At 51.4% G+C, this 18,266-nt stretch overlaps 1 protein-coding gene and 1 long non-coding RNA gene across 14 annotated transcripts in view; one reads left to right on the forward strand and one right to left on the reverse strand.

Moving 5' to 3' along the window:
- Magi2 (membrane associated guanylate kinase, WW and PDZ domain containing 2) overlaps positions 1-18,266 on the forward strand; it is a 1,223,070-nt gene that overhangs the window by 1,200,392 nt on the left and 4,412 nt on the right. The window lies entirely within an intron of this gene.
- LOC134472469 (uncharacterized) overlaps positions 1-18,266 on the reverse strand; it is a 60,723-nt gene that overhangs the window by 13,042 nt on the left and 29,415 nt on the right. Inside the window, exon 2 of one of the 2 annotated variants that reach the window (XR_010042292.1) lies at positions 15,004-15,098. This is a non-coding gene — a long non-coding RNA (uncharacterized LOC134472469). Of the gene's footprint in view, positions 1-14,963; positions 15,099-18,266 lie in introns of both variants that reach the window. The other variant, XR_010042293.1, reaches the window with a different exon arrangement.

Consider the following 18,266-nt stretch of genomic DNA (forward strand, 5'->3'; position numbering starts at 1 on the left):
CACGGCTGGTACCAGGTGGTGGCTTCACTGTGTTGTGTGAATCAGCGAGTGATCAAAAAGGAAATGGCAGGACCAAGTCCTGGCCTCCAGGAGGTGTGGTCTATTAGGGAAGGGGGGGGAGGTCAAGTGTCAGGAAAGAAGGGGCTCAAAAGGAGCTGTACCTACACACAGCCGAGGGGAGAGGAACACCAGGAGAACTAGATGAATGATACAGGAGGACGTTTCTAAGAAAAAAATCATACTTTTTCAATCTTTAGCCTCACGATGTAAAAATTAGATCCATTTACCTGCAGCAGTTTTTGCTGAGATATATATAAACGGATCTATCTTTTACAAATTATGTGTAAAGCGACTGCATTGCAACTCTCCAACTTGTAGACCTGGTTCCTTTGTGTAGGAAGAGAAGGTACAAAATCAACTCTGCTGATGGAGGAAATCAGTTCTGCTGCTGCTGATTCTGGGGTGGGTCCCAAGGGCATGTGGAAACACTTCAGAAAGGGGGACACCCTTGAACTGAGCCTCTGTTCCCTCACAGCAAGCTGGTAGCTCTGTTTGGACTGCGGAAGAGAAGGCAGCACATTCCCATCGATTCTTTCCACCTCCTGTCCCAGCAAACAGAACAAATGCCATGCAGGCTTCATGTGCCAGGGGCAGAACTGATCTCCCACCCCGAACAGGGACTCAGCCACAGAACCAAAGCAGCGGAAGCTCAGGCAGGCAACTGCCCTCACCTCACAGGGCCCCTTCGCTTCAGTGTGCAAATGGTCCGCTCTGGTAACAGCAGAGGGAAACACTAGTTAGCGCTCCCTTCCCACCCCACCCTGATCAGGCCTTAGGTTTTCAGGCAAGGAAAGTCCTGTTTATTTCTAGGCAGAGCGAGAACTAAATTACCAGGCAGCCTCTGAGAAGCTTTCAGCCCAACTGAGATGCATCAGGCCCAGGAGTGCAGGATCAGAGATATGAAAACCATAGAAGGGATTTCCGATCTCCATAACGGCCAAGCCTGGGGTACAAGAAACACCTTAACCCCTCTCCTTTCTCTACTGTCCCACAGTGTTCCTAGCTGAACAGACTGCCTGGCCGCTCTGCTGCCCAAAGTGACATCCCTGCATGTTTAGCTAGAGCTGGGACCTGTTGTCTTGGGAGGCCACCACTGAGCCAAGAGCATGTGTTCACATCCAGCCTGTTCTTTCGGTGCCATCCTCCCCTTTAGCAAGATGGACTTAGTCTGCAGAGCCTAACGGGGTACAAAAGGAGCCTAAAGGAATCTGAATGCCCATTGATAATGCCGGCCTCTAGCCATCGGGAAATTTAAATCTGAGGTCCCAAAGGTTCGGCTATGTTTATTGCTAAAGGTAAAAACTATTCAAGGGCAAAATTGGGTATGAAAATGTGTTGCACAAACACAGCTGTAGCAGTAAATAAATATGTAAAAGCTGGCAAGTGAGTTGAGGAAGTGTCTTTGGATAGGAAAAATAGAAAATGTGGGTATCTTCTACCTGGTGAATCTTCTCTGCTGTGAAAGATTTATTGAGCTTTTACATAAGTATCATACTGCTTTCATTATACATCCCAAGGTATAAAGTGGTATTTGCAAAGAGAAACAGTGGCATATTTCATAGGCCAAAGGACATGAGATGTTACAGGGAGCCACACATCACCACGAGCACAAATGTGTGGAAAATTGCAGACATAAATTCTGATGTACATCGGTGTTGGATGAAACCCTAAATACTTGCAGTTCTTATTTTTCCCCTTCTGAAATTAAATAAGAAAACATCGAGACACCCATGCTGTGTTCTAAAGGCAGCACCATGTGGGTGGTCTTGCTCGGCCAGGTGTATTGTTAGAGGCCGGCCATCTGGAAGTCTGGAAAACTGTGCCCTGGGAACCCATGGGTTTACTGATCAAGTTCAGATAGATGCCCCCAGCCGCACCGCACCCATGGGGTTGGGGTGGAAGGCTGTTAGGGGCTGAACCGTGCTCAACAGCTGCCATTGTTACAGGGTTAGTCCAGAGTCCCTGGGAAGAGGGGCGGGGTGAAGGGACACACTTTCAGGGCTCAGCCCTTCTGGCAGAGCCGCAGATCAGCCGCAGCACCCATCAGTCCTCAGCTTTGCACACATTTGCACTTTGAAATGGTCATTCCCGGGGAGAAGCTCTTTATTGATCAGATTAGTAATGTGGGGGAAATTATGAGCTATGAGCGAGCTTCTCACCTTTTATTTCATTCTTTTTTATCATGTCCTGCCCTTAAAGCAAAGGCACACATCATAGTCTAAAGGCGAGAGGAAAGAATCAATTGATTCTGAAGCCATTTTTCAAAATTACCCAGATTTCCTGATATTCATCACAAATCCTCCAGAATTGTCTTAAAACTGAGAACAGAAATCAGTAGACCTGCTTGTTTCAGCCTCTTCCTTAAGTGAATGGAGACTGAGACAATCCAGTCCCTGCACCCCACGACAGTATGAAGTGAAAATGCAGGGTACACAGAATACAATGGTACAAAGGAGAAACAGTATTAAAATATAAATTTCCTGCAGCTTGTGTGTTTTCTGGGTAGCGAGAAACATCACCAGATACACACTTTCAAACATCACCCAGAGCGACTCTAGTGTATTAGGAATATGACTCCCGGGTGCATTCATCTGATGATCACTTGTCAGTCCGTGCCTAGGCAGTGACACAGTGCCTGCAGATAGGCTTTTGCCCCTGGGTAGAAGGCACGCCAGTGAGCACAGTGTCACACCTATTTGGTGACCTGATCGTTTTTAGAGCCCTCCTTTCGCAAAAAAATCACGCAGGCAATGCTTTCTCGGGACTCATTCACTTTCGTAAGTCAGCAGTGGTTTGGGCACAGGGCACTAAGCCCTGGGAGGAAAAGAATGACGCATGAGCCACAGGAGTTACTTAGGGGACGAGGCCACAACAAAACTATCGAGTATCATCGGCTGCCATGCATGCAGACGGGACGTAGGAAGTGGCGCTCTCTGTGAGCCTGTCGGGGAATGCTTAGCTGCGTGGCTGCGTTCAGATGCAGCCTTGAACAGCAGGCAGGGATCAAGAGGCGGAGGGAGAGAGAGGGTCCAGCCCAATGCAGAGTCAGTGAAGGTGTGGGCTTGGGGGGAGGAGGAGGGGCCTGCAAAGGGCCAGTGCCCGGGCAGGCAGAGCCGTGGGCTAGCACACAGGAGGACTGGAGGCAGAACAGGCAGAGACGATGTTATACAATAATTGTCGCACTGTAGAAGAGCAGGAACAAGAGTCCACCAGGGAGCGAGTGGAAAGGCAGACAGAGCCCCCTGACTAAAGGACAGAAGGGCAAGGGGACCCTTTGGGTCAGCCCCAGTGATAGACCTGCAGAGGGACCGAGACGGCAGCAGGCACAGGGCCAACAACAAGGTCACCATTGGGCAGTCCAAGAAGGCTGCATGCTGCAGAGCAGTGTCCAGGCTGGGCCAATCCGAGCCCCACCAGGAGAGGATCCTGCTCATTTCTTCCTCCCCAGGTCAGTCCATGGCCAGCTTCCCCGAGAGCTGAGCTGCCAGATCTGCCTAGGAGAGAAGAACCCACTGTTCTCCCATGTTCAGAGTCTTCCCAGGAGAGTTGAGGGCAGCGTGAACCCTGCCGCCCCATCTCTGCTTCGTCCTTATTAAGCCAATACACCCAGAACACATAATCTCCTCTCTCAGCCTGCTGTCAGCCCATTGTCAGAAACGCCTGGCCTCTGACCCACCAGTGTCAAAACTTAGTGATGGGAGTTTGGTCTGTAATATTTTATAGATCAACAAGCAGTTAGCTAGGTCTTTAGCTTGTGATGCAGAATGTCCTTAAGCTACTTTATATTGCCAGCTAATAAGTTTGATGTAATAAACCAACATGCACTATATGACTTTTAAATTATTTAGCCCATATATGTTTTTATTAAGGAAGAGCATTTCATTAGCGTATTTATGATGCCATCTAAAGGCTTTTAATATGGCTTAATTCTATTAACAAGAACTAATTTAAAAGTGATTGTCTTTTTTAATTATAACTTTTGATTTAGTTCTTTCTTACTCTGCCCCTCAGGGTAGCTGCGACCATTATTCGATTGGTCCATAGCTAACTTTGTTCTCTTTAGTGCTATCAGAAGTCACGTGGTGGGGAAAGTTGATTAAAAGCCACATCCTCAGAGCTCCGTGTGGAGCCTGTGACTTGGTTGTAGCATAGTTTGTCAGAGCTCCTTGCTGGTATTCGCTTCAGATGAAGCTGTCAGCTATTTCTCTCCCATGATCATGCTCTTTGGCCCAGATAATTCTTCCTGAAGGTTTTGCAAGCTAGGTGGCCAGCAACTTTACCTGTAATGACCTGGGTGGTCTCCCGGCATCCTCTTGGTCCTGACACTGGGCATTTCCTATTTCTGGTTCTTTCTGACCCTGGAGAGCACAAGGTGCTTCCATTGCTATTAAATCCCTAGCTGCTCGATTTCTCAGCTGTGTTAATCATTCAGGATCTACACTTGCAAGGCTGCTGGGTCTGGGGCACCAGAGACCATCTGGTTCTCGACCTTGGCATTGACAGGAAAAGTGCAAAGCTGCTGAGTGTCCATGCAGCAAATGTCCGGAGGTTTATGTATCAGAACTTAGCACAGGACAGTTGCAGCCAAGGAACAGGGAGCTTTATTCCAGTCACCTGAGATAAAGCTGCAGAGCACCCCAAAAGAGGCTCGGTGCCTGCCTGAAAGGGAGGCACAGCGGGAAGCCAGGCAGGACGCAAACAGCCGCTGCCAGCCTTTGCCGGCTAATAAGCATCTTGCCACACTCACCCAACATTTTCGGGTACAGAAAAAAGTCAGCTTGTTTCAGAGTTAAGCCACAGTATGTCGATTATAGAAAAACTGCACTTTGATCTAGCTCTGGCTCCAGCCAGGAAAGCTGCGGAGCCCAAAAGGAAAGGAACAACCACCACAACAACAAACAAATGAAAACACGCAGTAGATGGAGGTGAACTAGCTCTGCAGCTGTCGAGAAGCAGCCGTGTTTTTCCCTTGTGCTGTTCAGTACTAAAGGTCAGCCGGAAATGGAAAGAGACGGATTGAGAAGCAGGCGCGTGATAGCTCTTCTCCAGCTCTGCTCAAGAAAGAGGCTGGAGCCAGCCTGCACCTGGGGGAGCTGGTCCAAAAATGATCAAGAAGGCAGGCCCAAAGATCTCGAAAAGACAAGCCCCTTCTAACTCATCCATGCCCATTCGTTTTAAAATTAAGACCCTTTTATTTGTGCCCTTGCTCACTGCTCCTCGCTGTGAGGGAAACTGGAGTCTGGCTCTGATTAAATGAGTCTGCAGTCTCCGATGAAGGCAAGGAGGACCCGAACCACGTATCTCCATCACCATAAAACTGGTGACTGGAACTCAGAAGGCTCATAAACGCCATCCTTGTTCACTCAAAACGGATTTCTAAGAGACTTTTGGTAACTTTATGCCACTCGGTATACAACTCTATCACAGCACTTTACAAATTGCATGATATTTATATCTGGAGGTGCCCTTCTCCCCTCGCTGGGACGGGGGCTCCCCAAAGGTAGACGGAGAAGTTTCTGAATTCATGTTCGCCTCTCAGTGGCGGGCACGTGGCTCTGCCCTGATGACACAAACAGGCCCCTGACGGGTAAAAGAATGAAGAAATGGAAGGAGAGGCCCAGCCGGGAGCGTCACATAGCTGTGGCTGTCCTGGCGGCTGAAATGCACCCCCAGCTTCTGAGAGAGACTTGGGATGACACCTCTCCAGCCTTGACCTTCCATTTGACCTTTAGCAGAACGTGGGGCACAAGGTCCTTGAAGGGTCACCTCAGCTTAATCGCTAACTTATGGATCCTCTCACTGGGAGTCTGTGTTTGCCAGCTGCTCACACACACACACACACACACACACACACACACACAGTGGCACCAACTTTGTCTTAGCGAGCACAGTGTCCTGAGCACTACCGTCTGAGAGTCACCCAAAAATATACTTGGTCAGGTGAAAAAAGTCAGTGACAGATTTCTTCCTTCCAGCACTCAAAGGCTGAGGCAGGAGGATTGCTGCAAGTTGGAAGCCAGCCTGGGCTACAATAGTGAGTTCAGTGGCAGGCTGAGCTCTACAGCAAGACCCTGTCTCAAAAAAACAAAAACGAAAGATTTCTGTGATACTCTTTTTCATGTTGCTGTGAGAAATAGGAATAAAAACAGGAATAAAAAGCTGTGCTAAAATTCTGCCTTGAGATTAAGAGGGGCTCACTCTTGTTTAGCAAAAGGAGGCTCTAGGGTCGAGGTAGTGACAGTGGCATTGGGGATGGCTCTTACACCTCTGTGGTTCTGTCCTTGGCATGGCAATGAGGGCAGCTGACCTGCCTTCCTCATGACGGAAGGACAGACGGACAGAAGGAAGAAAAGAAAGAAGGGGAGAAGGGGAAGGAAGGAAGGAAGGGTCTGTTCTCCAGTCCTGCACACATGCACGACCCTGTGACCTAAAGCCGCAATATTCCCACTTAGAAATAATCAGCGACAAACTTACAAAGAGAACAAGTGTCCGTGGTAGTCTAGGAAGTATTAATAGTGCTGTAAATTTTAGAGAAAGAAATCCCTTCCTTTTAATGAATGTTCCTCATTAAATAACATAATAAAGATGACCTCCTCATGATGCAAATACAACTTAGGACAAAAATTCTTTCCCTTTCATCCACCTGCTCTGAGAGGCTCAAATAAGGAGAATGAGCTTGAACTCGAAAGACGTAAGTTTTATACCCAGCTAACTAGCTGGGTCCAGTTCATCATCACTGTGCCTTTGGCATTTGCTTCCAGTTAGAGCCTGGCAAAAATCAAACCTCGTCAAACTAATAATCACAGCAAAACTTTATTGGCGCTCAGCCTTTAAGACGAAACTACAGTCTTTGTACGATTTCTTTCCTCGGTGGGCTCCTGAGCACTAGGGGAAAGCTGCTGCCAGAAATAAAGCGGAAGTGTGACGGGTCCTAAGCAGGTGACAGTGTGGAAAGCTGACCATGAAGACACTGGCCACACAGCCGTTAAATCCTTGACTCACGCGATCACTCGGGCTGAAAACCCGGGAGCTACTGACAGCCCTTCCGGGGAGGCGCTGAACCCTCAGCCCACCTTTTGTCAGTTACTTCAAGTGGAGATAAATGGGGATTTGGACCAAACCCTTCCTCCCCTGGAGGTCAGGAGAGCAGCTGTACTGCTAAAATTCCCTCTGAAACTTGCTCACGACCTCGACAAACCCATATGCAATGCCAGAGAACAAATGCATTGGTGTGGCCTTTGCCCACGATGGGACATTCTGTTCCTTGGGGCGGAACCTGAAGGCTGTGAGACCCACGCCAGTCCTAAGCCAGCCCCCAAACAGTATTTTTGATGGTTAAATCTTTTCTTGTCAAGTGTTATAAGAAAAGTATCTTACTGTATGTTTATCACATACTTTTACCTCAGTATTTCCTACAAAATGGCTTTAGAAAGGCAAAGGAGGTACTCAGAGGGCACAGGTAGGGAACCTGAGGCCCAGAGAGAGTAGGTGTCCGCTCCGGATCTCACAGCTGGGAAGCACCAGACCGACCGCATCCTTGGCTGGTGCTCTGGCCTGCACGGTATCCTCGAGTGTGAGGGAGGCGTGCTGTGTAGACTGAGGCACTGAGGAAGCCGAGGCTGGGGTGTCTGGGGCTGTGTCACTCAGCTGCACTTGGCTCCTGCAGGTGGCCCAGGCCTGGTGCCCTGTCCTGAACGAAGCTGACCCCTGGAGAGGGGCCCAGCCCGCTGATTCCCAGCCCAGCCCCTCCTAGGCTTCTGTGGAACTGGGGCCTTCTTAGCCAACCAACCGGAAACAGCAGGCAGCTCCTCCTTCACCCACATGGACCCCACACTGAGCCCAGGCCCCGCACGTTAGTGACCCCCGAGTTAGCGAGGGGAAGCTTTTGTTTTATTCATAAGAAAACCGAGACTGACAGCTGTCACTTAAATGACCAGGTGGGCCCTCTTTGGGTCACTCACCAGCATGTAAATGAAGCCAAGGACAGATTCCTCACATACCAGGGGCGGAGTCCCCATGGCCCTGACTCTCTGGGGTCAACAATCAAACTCTCCCAGTAATAAAGGAAGAAAAAAATAAGACATTAAACTGCAGCCTGAGAGCAGGAGGAATAATTCAGGTCCCGCGATGCATGGAGGTGCGCTTGGGCTCTGGGAACAACCCTGGCGAGCGTCTATGCAGTCACAGCTCCTCTTCCTCCCGCTGTGTGGACTTCGCCTGCCCTGTAGCCTCACTGGCAGGCGGAGGGCTCTGGGGCAGGGTGGCTTACTTAAAGAGGACCCATGAAACAAGTGACTCGGAGGAACAACAGGCACAGAGCTGGTGGGCTGTGACGTGGGCCCTTCAGGTGACAATTAAGGCACGGACCTCACAGGAGTGCTGCAGCAACCCTGGCTCCTTTCCGGCCTCAAGAGCGTCCCGTCACGTCTGCCAGCCACACTCAGTCCTGACAGCCACATCCGCTCCACTGAGGAACCTTCATCATCCTGCCCTGATCCCAGCTGATGGCCCCGAGTCAGCATCTTCCATGGATTTCCCTCCCCAAGGAGTTTGCATTGAAGCACACAGCTGCAGGTGAAAAGCAGATACATTCTCTGGGATGAAAACCAGGGGAGCCTGAGTTGTGTTCTTCTCCTCCACTGTGGTAGACCAGCTGCGTTCCTCAGGTCTCTGTCTAGCTCATGGACAGATCTCTGATGCCCTTTTGCATTTGACTCTTTGGGTGAACATTACAGAATAATCCTATGAATTGTATGACCTGGAGTAAATCTATTCCCTTACAAACCCTGACTACAGCACCCACCAACACACCCAGGCATCCAGCAGAGAGGTGTTGGAGGCATCAGGCATGAGCTTTCCTCCAACTCTGGGCTCCTCGCCCTCGGGCACCCTGGCAGCAGTGGGCACACGCTGAGGCCCCTCAAGCACTGTCTCGAACCCTACAGCAGTGGCTCAGTCAGAGACCCTCCAGAGGATCTCCTCTTCCCACAGTGGACTCTCACGTCCTTCTGGGCCAACCAGCATGAGCAGTGTGGTGTGAGCGAAGGCTCCCTGAGCACGCTGCTGATGGCTTGGGTGAGAACACCAGTCCAATTCTGTTTCTGGATGTGCTAGGCGGAGCTGCTTCAAAGGCAGCTGGTCTCCCCCACCGGCACCTGCCATGTCCTGCGTGGATGAGCAATGGATCCACTGGGGTCCCCGGAGTTCCTGGTGCTCCAGGGCAAGACCCATAACCCTGAGTCTACATGCAGTGCGGGCTGAGGCGCTCCTGAGCTTCCCACTGAAAGTGCTGTCCTCTGACCGCCCGTGGGGTGGCTGTGCCAACCTGGGGCTGTCCTGACAGTGGCCACCAGGAGGCACCCTGCCTTCTTCCAGCCCATGCAGAAGCGGAGGATGGAAAAGACTAGAATTAAGGGTCAGACCCCTGGCTGCTTTCAAGGAAGTCACTTCCCAAAGGAAGTGACTCTTTTTCCCAGCACTTGCCTTTGGAAACTGTCTACAAAAGCAGTATCCACCTACATGTCCTGAAGCGGTACCTCAATCCGTCCCCAGAATTCTCTGGCAAGCGCAGTCTATTTGCACAAATTATTACCACTAACAATGCCTGTCCAAGACTAATGTCTGCATTAAAACAGTTGCTCCGAGCTGGAAGCTGCCCTCTAAATGACTCGACCCACACATTACCCTGAGGATTGATCTCTGGACTGCAGGTCTCCTGAGCAGCCCATCTCTCAAAGCTGCGAGACCAGACGGCAAGTTTCAGGGGGCAGAGGTGAGGCCAGGGCACCGTCACCAAAGGTGAAGCAGGAGCATGGCCACCAGCTTCTTCATTACTCAGACCCTGGGGCACCAGCTGCAAGGCTGAGCTTGAACAGAGGACGCTGATTGCCCTGGAAGAAATGCCCCTGTTTTCAGGCACTTCTGCAGGTGATTTGTTTCCCCACACCTCTGAGTTCCTCTGGCATAATCACCCTTTGTCAACACAAAGCGATTGTTTAAACGACTCAATCAGATCATGCCACGGGCGACTATTTCCATTTAGGATGATTTACTGCCTGCTCAGCACCAAAATGCCAGGCACATCCAACAGAAGCCAGGCAGCAAAGATGGGTTTTCTCCTCCAAAAGCCCTGCTCAGAAGGAAGCAGTGATTCCAGCCTGGACCTCTCCAAAGGAGGTGTCACTCCCCTATGACAAAGGCCAGGGCTTGTTCATCCAGACTGTCCCCTCCTGACCTAGAGTGCAGAGTAAACTGATTAAGGGGGGTGTTCCAGTTTTTCACCAACAGGAAGAGGTTTGCCATGGATGAAGGAAAGTTTATCGTTCCCTTGATGACAGGAATTGGGTATTTTTATGCACTGAATAGATGCTCATTTAAGTGATTAACTGAAGTTTGCCAGATGGGAATACGTACATTTCCCGTGAGGATTAGGGTGTGAACCGTGCATGTAACAGCAGGAGTTACTCTGCGTTAAACTAAAGACACAGGCTCACTTTTGGATTCAGGAGGGTCTAAACTTGCACTCCCAACCCCAGCGATGACGCCCCCATCCAAGGTGATGCTAGAGAGCTGGATCTGGAGAGTCACTGGGGACCCCTCATCCGCTCACCCTGAGCCCCCACATCACCTCGCACTCTGCTGCCACCCCCCTTGACACATCTCATCCTGTCCTGTGCTTCCTGCCTCTCACCTACACGGTAGAGCAGCCTGCGAGGGTCACCCTGCCTGCACCTGGCTCCCACCGGCACCCTGGCCCATCCACCATGCCCAGGTCCAGTCACGCCTGTCATGACCAGGCCTCTGACGCACCTCTGATGACCCTCGGTCCTTGCACACCCTACACGTGTGTGACCACCTCATCTTCTCCTGTGACTCCTGTCCTCACGGAGTCCTTCACCGTGGCTACCCAAAGCCCCGCCCCCCCAGAAGGATGAGTAAACGCACGGGAGTCAGAACTGTGCGGCCACTCTGGGAACTACTGCCCGGCTGGGCTGCGTGGTGGGAAAGCCAGGGCTTTGGTTTCACTTCAAGAGATGCACACATACAAAGCACAGGTGCAGGACCCGCTGGACAGAGGCCACTTATCCAAGAAACAGCTGGCAACTTTGCTGCTAACGACCAAATTATAGCCCTCCTCATCCTCACTTACAAACCACAGAGGAAGTCAGCTCCTCGTGAAATGCTTCGGCAGCTCACTTCTTATTTCCTTTTGTTTTTCCTTTCTTTTTCCACCTTCCCCTTTGTGGCACGTCCTGTCCAGTGGCCCCTGCTCTGTGTCTGCCTCCTACCTTGAGCCCCACAAGTGCAAGGTCATCACTTTCTTCCCCCAAAGTCCCAGCCTGGGACACGGCAGGGCTGCAGCATTAATAAGCTGCAGGTGGGTGGCACTTCGCACCCTAGACAGAAGGGAGCGGGCTTCTGCCCACCAGTGCCATAAAGCAGAAGGAAACTCCCTGTGTTGATAAAAGCACCAAGCACAGCACTTAATAAGTTCTAATTTCGGGATACCTTGCTCGTCAGCATCAGTGAACTGGGCCCTGTTTAGAAAGGGAGGAAGAATTACCCTCACCCGGCTTCTGCTTCACCCTTCCTGCCATCTGAGAAGCCAAACTCCCCTCCCCACTGTTCAGGGCCAGTGCCTGAGCTGTGACCTCTACCTTACCCATGACTTTTACCTAGCCTGTTGAAGGTGCCGCCTGCCCCACATCCAGCCCTGCAAGCCTCCTCTCTCTTCCCCACCCCACACCTGCACCATTTCCATGCCAGCCCCTGAGTCTGCTTTCTGGAACATTCTCCCCTTGCCTGCAGCTAGTGGACACACATTGGCTCCCAATGCAGCTGCAGCTCCGCTTGAACCCCGCCCTCACCCTGCCCACCCCCAGCACGATGCCCTCCCATCCCAAGCAGGACACTGAGCTCCTCGAGGGACAAAGAGAACCTTGCAGGAGCTCCTGCACGTCCTCCAGGAGCCTTCACCTTCAAATCCAGCGTGCCCCCCACTGCAGCCAGGCTCCAGACGGCTTCTCTCCCAAAGGGAGCCCCAGTTTGCTGCGCACCCCATCCTCTCTGCTCCCAGGGTCACCTCCCACTCCGAGAGTCCCCCCTGCTCCACTGCACCCCGGGGACTCCGAGGTCCCTCCTTCTCCTCTGGAAAGCACTCAGTGGCTTCCTTTGCAGTAGGACACGGCCTCGGCTGGAGTCGAACCCCTCCGCAACCCCTCCCTGAGTTTCTCCTCTCCACCACCACAGTGGAGCCCACTGTCTGCGGAGCCAGCGCCCCGCTTGTCTCGCTCCTGGCCCAGCCCAGTTTCCCCGGAGCAGCCCGAGCCCGGCCATCCCCAGTGCGTCCTGCCCACACATGGCAGCTTGCTGAAAACACTGTGTGACACACCGACTTTTCAGCAGAGAGTCTCTCTGCAAAGGACACTGGGTTGATTTTCAAAGCATAGTAGTGCGCTCCTGTAATCCCAGCACTTGGGAGGCTGAGGCAGGAGGGTGGTTGCAAGTTGAGGACCAAGCAGAGCTACAAAGTGAGCTCAAGCATGGCCTGAACTGCATAGCAACACCCTGTCTCAAAAAAATAAAAACAACAACAACAACAACAAAAAAAAAACCAGAAAGCCACTGCCTCAAGCCCATCACAAATAGCTGAGGTCAGAATCCTGCAGCACCCTTGAAAAACAGCTTGCTCAGGGTACCGAGGGGGATGCACTGTGCCAATCCGAGCTGACCCAGGTACAGTCCCAAGGGCCTCCATGTCAGACCTGACAGGTTCCACGTGGATTCCGTGGCACTCACAGTGCCTGTGTGACCCTCGCCAGGTGTGTCTCAGTGTGACAAGAGTGGTGAGCCCAGACACAGTCTCGGTTCTGCCTTGGGCACTGCGATGTACTGTCCAGATACCAAGGACCGAGGACCAGAGCAGTCCTGGGAAACTGCTTGATTTATCTCAGCTTTGTAATCTGTGATGGGTGGTGCCACAGCACCCGATGTCTCTCTCATGGATGACACCTGGTGCACGTCCCCTGCAGCACTGATGCCCGCATAGACCTGGCCACCAGCCCCGAGGAGCTCAGGTCCCCAATGTGTGGCAGGACCTCAGAGAGGATTTTCACAGCCAGCATAAATGTGGAACTGCAAAAAGCAAACGCAGCCACCATCCTAAAAGGTTTCAATTGTATACCGCCGAGTTTACACCGCCCTGGTAATACAGGTGAATGAAGCCCAGATTTGGAAGGAAGCCATTAGCAACAGTTCCAGACTGGAAAGAATGCTCAGAAGGGGCGGAAATGCAGTCAAAAAGCTCATCTGTTCTGAAATGTTTCAGTGTGTATTTTTCTCTTTTGTTGTTGTTGGAAAAAGCAATCACCTTGGTGACAGAGCACCAGACCCAAATGAGCCATCATGGTTTGAACACAATCCTCAGAAGGTTTTCTTTTGAACACTGAATGACTTCACGATAGTGTCCTCTGATCTCCCCTCATCATTCGGTATTCTCCTACAATGCTCCAAATGAGATTCGAATATAACCCCATCAATATTCTGCAACCCCAGCCAAGTACAGGTCTCCCCAGGAAAGGCTGAGAGCAGGGCAGAACACCAAATGCATGGGTCTCTTTACAGAACAATTTTTGTCAGCAGTAAAAATGTATGTCCCAAGCTGACATGGTGTTTGCGATAGCCAGTATGAGAATCTTCATTTTAATCTTGGCTCAGAGAGTAGCCCGGGGAGGACTGTCTTTGAAGTATAGTGTAAATTATCTCTGTGGGTTCTTTGATTCCAGCTCGTATTTCCAGCAATTTTGAGAGTCAGTGCTCTAACCATAGAGTCCTCCTGTGTCTAAGGTTCAAACACACGTGGCATTACCAAGTCACCCTCAGGAATGACAAAGTAGACTCTAATGACACTTGGGATGGAAGTTCCTGTGGTGTCACCCCTGAAGAAACGAGGGCTTGTTTCTTGTAGCAAAAGCATCTAGTGACACCGTTTTTCCTGCGCTTGTGCAGGACTGCCCAAGACAGAAAGCCACTCAAGGACCGTGCTGCATTCCTGCCACTGTGTGGCCTTGTGCTCATTGCTTAAATTAGCTTCTGTGCCTCAGTTTCCTGATCTGTAAAATGGCTTGGTTTGCATGTGTAAATGAGAGTTAATACAAAGCAAGGATTTGGAAGCATGTCTAGCAGAGTTGCTGTTACCATTACTAACAGTACCAATGGCAATAAATCCAGTTTTATTCTCCCGAACCTCGTAGTCTAGAAGGCACTCATTAGGACAGCCCTGTGCTAAGCAGACAGGAAAGTGGGAATCCTAAACTCAGAAGCCCTGGGGATGCTGGTGAGGCAGAAGGGAGATGACAGCCCCTCTTTCTCTGCCACCATTTCCAGGCACTACAAAAGCCTTCCTCCTGCATCCCCAGCACTGAATAAAGTCAACTCTTCCTGGATATAGCTTATGATTTCCTCTGCAGATGTTTTCGGGGTGATAAGAGCCATCTGAAAAACCGTTAATACAGGTCCTTATTTACTGCACTGAGCAGTGTATCCTAGCAGGTCGGCTCTCTGGACCCCATCACTTGGAATATATTTCATAAAATAATCGAGCTGTCAAAATGCAGTTCTTATATATGAGTTTCTTAATCTCAGTATATGAAATGAAAGGAATATATTTTGTTTTTCATCACTGCTGGGTTCCTTTGAGGTAATTTAAGAAATCATATATCATCTCCTAAAATAATGAGTGTGTGTGTGTGTGTGTGTGTGTGTGTGTGTGTGTAATCTGTGTGTATATGCACAAACTATGTACTCAGGCATTAATCAGTCCATGATCTAGGGAAGAAACACACTTGGTAGAAATGGCAGTAGGAAAGGAAGAAGTCCAACCCTAGCAGGGAAGAGAATCCCACCTCTCGAAGTGGAGCGCAAGACACCTGGCGTCCGTCTCACCTCTGGGTCCCCACAAGGTCCCCCGACACGGTAGTGAGTGACTCCTCGGGAACAATGCTCCTTTGAGCAGAGCCGTTACATCCTCCCCGCTGACGCTGCAGGCAAAGGAAAGAACATGAGTGCACTCGGGTCCCTGCCCGGCCTCGGACCTGGAGCCCCCTCCCAGGGGTCCCCCCTCCTGCCGCCTCCCGGTCCCTGCTGATCTCTTCCCACTCCGTTAAACACCATCGCCATTTGACAGCCACCCTCCTCTCCACACTGAGGAGAGTCACGTTCCCCAGCCAGCTTCTGACAGATCCTACTTAGAGGAAACTCTTTTGCCCTGAATGTTTCCTCCAGCAGGCATCTGCTGGCAGGGCCTCCCGGTCTGTTTGCAAAGCAGATTTATTCGCTCATGTAATATTCATCGAGCACCTCTTCGAGGGTCAGGCCGGGTGCTGGGCATTAGGTACACTGTGACAGACAAGGTCCATGTGGTCATCGTCCTCAAAGAGCATCCAGCTTGCCCCACACATGAGATTCATTAGATAAGCAAATGTATCCTGACGAGTTTCTGGGACTGAGAAAACAAAACCAGGATGATGCTGTTGAGGAAAGCTTGGCATCCTCTGGGTGACATCGAGAGTCCCAAAGGAGGCTGAGTCCCTGGGGGAGCCCCGCAGCAGGGGGACACGCAGGGAGCTGGAAACCCAAGCACCTGAACCGCAGGCAGCAGGCCGCGGCTTTTGTAGGCTATATTAATAATTTTGGGTTTTAATCCGAGAGCAGCGGGAACCCACTGAAGTCAGAAGTAGGCAATGGCGAGATTTAATGTTATCTCAAAAAGATCACTGTGGAGCTGCAGGGAGATGGGGCGCGGCCACTGCAGAGAGCGAGGAGGTCTGCTGGCCAGTCCCCCGGGTGGGTGGTCAGTTTAGCTGTCGGCGTGTGCTGTACACCCCACTCTGCTTCCCTTTTCTGAACAGCCCTGAGGTTCCTCTTTGAAATGTTTGTCTTTTGCCATCTCCGTGAGAGTTTAGAGAGCTGTCCACCTGGTGGCCTGTCTGTAATCAGCTGAGCGCCCCACATGGGTCCCCTCCTCTGGAGGGCAGCCCTGTACTTTTGCACCACTGTAGGGAAAGTGAAGGGGGTGCTAGCCAGGCGTGGGGGTGCAGACCTTAGATCCCAGCAGTCTAGGGCCCAAGGCAGGAGGATCAAGCCCTGGGCACATGAGTCACTTTGTGAGACTCTGTCTCAAAATTAAAATTAAAAGGTCTAGGACTGTAGCTCAGTCCAAAGGCTCAGCACAGGGGAAAAAAAGGAAACAGAGATGAAGATAAGTCCGTGGCATCCACATGTATTTGGAAATAAGACGCAAGATTGCAGTTGAGCAGGCTTGTGATGTGAGGGGGAGCAAAGAAATGGGCATGACCCAGGTCATCCTCAGGGAGGACGGTTTCTGTTTGGGGCTTGTCATGAGATTGCAGTTAGGCAGTGACACACCTCACAGAGCTGGCGTGCACTCTCATGCAGGAGAGCCTTGGGGACAGAGGGCAATGCTCAGGAGACAGTGGAGAAAGAAAATCCCCTGAGGCCGAACCAGAGAGCCAGGGCACAGAGTGGGAGAGCGGGCTGTGGCCAGAGCCACGGGCCAGCTGTTTCCCGAAGCCCTGGCTTGTGTAGAGGTGGAGGACAAAGCATCGGGAAGAGCACAGAGGCTCAGCCTCTGGATTTGAGGGCAGCGGTCGGGGCATGGAGCCTGGCGGGGCCATGAGGAAGCCAGCATGGAAGGAGAGGCCTTTTCCTTTTGCTTCGGGCCCCAGGGCCTGGTGACACTGGACAAAGGGACTGAAAAGTCCCCAGCAGACCCCAGGAGTGGCCGAGTGCCGCTTGGTCGGAGGGACTCTGCTGCTTCTGATTTTAGGTGAGTGTCTCGGCCGGAGAGACACCCGGGAGCCCCTCTTCCTCAGCTGCCCCATCACACCTGAACCAGTGCCCGGATTCAGAGAGCAGGAGATGGAAAGGGAGCAGGGAGGAAAGACGGGGAAAGATGACACATACAGGGCTGGAGGGATGGGAACTGCGCCTGGCCGTCTTCCGTCTTCCATGTGTCGAGATTTCCTGAGAACTAGAATCTGAAGAGCTAGAGAGGGCTCTTCCTGTCCACAGCTGAGCTCAGCTCGGGGTGGGCAGGCCGGTTGGGGAGCACCTGCCAAGGTCGGGCACCGAGCTAGACAGCTCCTCTGCACAAAACTGAAAGGGATTCCACCACGCACCAAGGTCCATCTCCTCAGGCACTCAGCTCCAGGTGTAGCAATTTTAGTTTCTGATTAATATTCTTGAGCTGGGTGTGGTGGCGCATGCTTGTAAACCCAGTACTCAGGAGGCTGAGGCAGGAGGATTGTTGTGAGTTCAAGACCAGCCTGGGCTACAAAGTGAGCTCAAGGCCAGCCTGAACTGCATAGTGAGGCCTGTCTCAAAAAGACAGAAAAAATATGATCTATTCTGAAAGAGCGGTGCCTTAGAACAAGTGGCCCTTGGATTCTCCCACGGCTGATCATTTCACGATCTGAAAACAAGCTCTTGAGCAATCTTTTTGTACTCTGATGCAGCCCTTTGTACTGGGAACAAATTCACCTTTTGGTTTGGGGTAAGAGAATCGCTCGAGGGAGGGAAGAGCAGAAGAAAAGAGGAGGGCAAGGTCCCTGCAGGCCAGCAAATCACGGGCACCCTGCTAAGTGTTCTGTCCAGTGCCGCGTCCAGCTCCCGTGGCCAGCAGTGTCCCTGAGCACGACCATTCACATGCGTTGATCCTACTGATCTGCAAGGCGACAGCTTGAGACAATTTTTTCAGAAGTAAAAACAGAAAAGAAACCCCCAAGCTTTCCTCCTGACCAGGCCACGGTGTCATCTTGGCCATGTTACTTAACCTCTCTCCACTTCAGTTCCTCCCTGGAAAATGGTGTGGATACTGTGAGTCTCTCCACAGTCTCCAAAGTAATTTAAGTCCAGCTAATTGACTGCACCGCATGGGATGTAATGGTGAGGAAAAGAGCTATGAAAATGAGGAACATAATTACCAGGGTCCTTGGCAGAGGCCAGCCGGGCCTTTCTGGGCCACTTCTAACTCTTTAAGGCAAGACCTTCCCGGGCGGGTGGAGGTGCCACGCTGTCCCTCATCTGGGGGTTTGTGTTTGAACTCCACTGCAGCCATGCTAACTGAGGAGACCTGAGATCTCCCAAGAGCACCCCCAGGAACCATGATACGTGGGGGTGTGGACCCA

This window comes from Cavia porcellus, unplaced genomic scaffold (genome assembly GCF_034190915.1).
Source record: "Cavia porcellus strain 051 isolate PalLab524CR breed Dunkin Hartley unplaced genomic scaffold, mCavPor4.1 scaffold_2, whole genome shotgun sequence".
Lineage (NCBI taxonomy): Eukaryota > Metazoa > Chordata > Mammalia > Rodentia > Caviidae > Cavia > Cavia porcellus.